The sequence below is a fragment of the Schistocerca americana genome, chromosome 6, assembly GCF_021461395.2.
Source record: "Schistocerca americana isolate TAMUIC-IGC-003095 chromosome 6, iqSchAmer2.1, whole genome shotgun sequence".
NCBI classification, from domain to species: Eukaryota; Metazoa; Arthropoda; class Insecta; order Orthoptera; family Acrididae; genus Schistocerca; species Schistocerca americana.
In genome coordinates, this window is record NC_060124.1 from 379,423,113 (window position 1) to 379,426,791 (window position 3,679).

Sequence of the window (3,679 nt, forward strand, 5' to 3'; positions counted from 1 at the left end):
CTTGTTGAGAGCCCTTCCTGGCGCAAAGTAACAATGCAGACGCGATCGAACCGCGGTATTGACCATCTAGGCTTGGTTGAACTACAAACACGGGCCATGTGTCTCCTGCTTGGTGGCATGACCGCAACTGATCGGCTGTCGGACCCCATCTGTCTAATAGGCGCTGCTCATGCATGCTTGTTTACATCTTTGGGCGGATTCAGTGACATTGCTGAACAGTCAAAGGGTCTGTGTCTGTGATACAATATCTACAGTCAACATCTATATTCAGGAGTACCGGGAACCGGGATGATGCAAAACTTTTTTGATGTGTGTAGTAAATAGTTCATGGACCTCAATCAATACCTGTATTGCGCAATCCTCGGAAGTACTGCCCTGTTCTTGATGATCCTGGACCTCGCCGTCGAACATGCGGCTAAAGATATCCGCCACCCGATTTTCGGGACCCGTAAGATGCCTGACCGTAAAACGAAAGGCGGAAATCCGGATCGTCCAATGCGCTATTCGCGCAGTCTTCCGGTGGCATGTCAGAATACTGGTTATCCGTTTCTAGAAAAAATTCCCTGTGCTGAAGATAAACCTTAAAGTTGTCGAGAGAAAAGAGAACAGCCAATGCTTCCCATCCGTAAACGGAGCATTTAGTTTCAGGTGGAACAACTTCCTAGATGCGTAAGCTATGGGTCGCCGCTCCTCAGTTTGTTCTTGCAGAAGAACATCCGCTATTTCACAAGTAGCAGCATCCATTTGGACGACAAACGGGCGTTCAAAGTCGGCAACAGCCAAAACGGAGTGTTTACTATGGGCCTCTTTATTTGCCTCAATTGATGCTTGATAACTCTCGTCCCAGTGTAAAAAAAGAAAAAAAATCTGTCGGACAAAGGTGATGAAGGGGCCCAGCTAACTGAGCAAAATTTAGAACAAAGTAAAATATTAGTCGTGCCAATATACCTAGTCACAGCCTTTTTATTCCTGGGTGTAGGGAATCCACGCAATGCCTAGTGCGACCTTGGTCGATCCTAATACCATCGGTGGAAACTAAATGCATCAGAAACGATATTTACTGACGTGCCAACGTAATTTTGAATTATATGGTTGTGCGAAAGTGTGATGTCTGTAGACACCACGTGGAAGCTGCAGCTAATTTTAAATGATTTGACGGTCAACCCTGCCTCGCTAAGGTACTCAAGAACCACCTAGGCGCAGGCGTTTCAAATGATCAGAAAAGATGGCGCTATAAACCACCACATCGTCGAGATAGTTATATATACCTTTAAGCTTCAGATCACCGAGACACAATCTAAAAGGTGAGACAGAACAGCCGCGCCAATGGACAAGCTCAAAGGAACCCTGTTGAACTCATACAAGTTCCCGTCCGTAGAGAAGGCGGTAATATGTTTAGAATCCTTGGATAAAGGGGTCTGATAATGTACCTAATTAAGATCAAGAACCGTAAAGAACTTGGTCCTAATGGACCACGTAAAAAAGTTATGTAAATCAGGCAAGGGTGGAGATTCAAAAACAGCGCTTTGGTTATTTAATCTATAGTCAACAACGGGATGGAAATCCCCCCTCTTGGCTTTAGGTACTAGAAATATGGGCGGTGCATATGGCGATGTAGAGGGTCTGATCATTCCATCACGTAACATGCCGTCAATCAAAGAACGTAAGTTCTTGATTTTCAGAGCTTACCGAACAGGCGCCTCATCAGTAAGGATGATCTTATACTGAATCTTATTCGTTATGCCCAGCTTGTCAGTTAAGACATGTGGGATAAAACTAAAACCTTGAACAATTGATTGGGCTCATCTGGACTCAACTAACCGAGCTCAAATTTTCCATATGGGCCCAACACACTACAAACTTCCAAAGAACTATGACAGGAACATAAGACAAACCTCTCAATAGGACGAAACTTGAACTAAATAACTCTCTTCCAAAAACAAAATGTTAACCCAGTACGCTCGATAAAATTGCATTCCAAAATTTAATTGGCAGACAAGTTCTTCACCACTACTAAATTATTCGGCCATGAAAAGTTAACAGTACCTTTGGCTCGCAATTCCCCAACCAGAGACAACACTTGCCAATTAACATCCCGGCAACTTCTGGAGGAAGGGCGCAAGCAAGGTAATTTTCAGATAGCCCTGAATTCCAAATATCACTGGTAGTCAAGAAAGGAAACAGAACTGCCAGAGTCAGTAAGTGGGCAAATAGGTTCTTGTTCAAACTGAGCGCAAATGTAATGAAAAGGCTCCCCTACCACAGGTGGAATGTGGTGACGGCATTTCAGGAGCGGGTATTCCGCTCCCTTCTGTTTCCGATGGAGTCAGTTGTTTGGTCCCTCCCTCCAGTGAACAGGAAACTAACGTACGAGATACCCCGTATGATAACACCGAAAATATTCCCAAGCCCAGTCCTTTTTTAAGGAATTACCTTGGTAGTGCTAGTTCTACAAGGTTCGCGGGAGAGCTTCTGCAAAGTTTGGATGGTAGGAGACGAGGTACTGGCAAAAGTAAAGCTGTGAGGACGGGGCGTGAGTCGTGATTGGGTATCTCAGCTGGTAGAGCACTTGCCCGCGAAAGCCAAAAGTCCCGAGTTCGAGTCTCGGTCCGGCACACAGTTTTAATCTGTCAGGAAGTTTCATATCAGCGCACTCTCCGCTGCAGAGTGAAAATCTCATTCTAATTACCTTGGTATTCTTTAGAAACCACAAAGACATCCTGACAGTGATGATCCATACCTCCACGTTGTTCATTTGTGTAGCCTAACTCCTCAATAGCGGAAATTAAGGAATTCCATTCAAGGAAGATGGAAGGTCTCTTAGCGAAGTAATACGCGAACTGTTAACCGAAGCCGACCACTGTGGCCAAGCGGTTATAGGCGCTTCAGTCTGGAACCGCGCGACCGCTACGGTTGCAGATTCGAATCCTACCTCGGGCATGGATGTGTGTGATGTCCTTAGGTTAGTTAGGTTTAAGTAGTTCTAAATTCTAGGGGACTGATGACCTCAGATGTTAAGTTCCATAGCGCTCGGAGCTATTTGAACCATTTGATGACCGAACTCATACTCTTCAATATACTGTCAACTATTTGGGTTTTAGTAAACTACAGTTCCAAGGCTGCGACTGAGGTTCGAATTGGCTCAGTATACCTAGCCAAAGTCTCATTGGTGACTTGGACCCGCCAAAAGTACTTTGGCTTGAATTCATTTTTAATATGAGGTGAAAGCTTAAACTCAATGACACACCTTCACACACTTGTCAGTCCCCTTCCCACTGCAAAATTTCGGAAAATACACAGTTTAACACCCCACATTTCAAATTACTGAAGTAAAATATCAAGTGACATGGCCAAGCATTAGCATGGAATTCAAAATTAACAGTAAGACACAAAACGGATTCTATCTCGATCAGATTCTCCATCGAGAATTGTTTAATATCATAGAGCAAAAAGCCCATATGGCGAGGCAATTTACCAAAGATATCCCCAGCTCACTGCTGAACCCTTGCTACAAATTGATCACTACTTTCGAGCATACTTGTCCGGACGAAGATTCTTGCTCGCCAGTCACTGTCCTCAAGTCATCTAAACCATTTAAACGCCTTACTCTAGCTTCTAAATCCCGCACCTACATACGCAAATCTTGAGCGACTTTACGCTGTTCGGAATTAATTTTTAA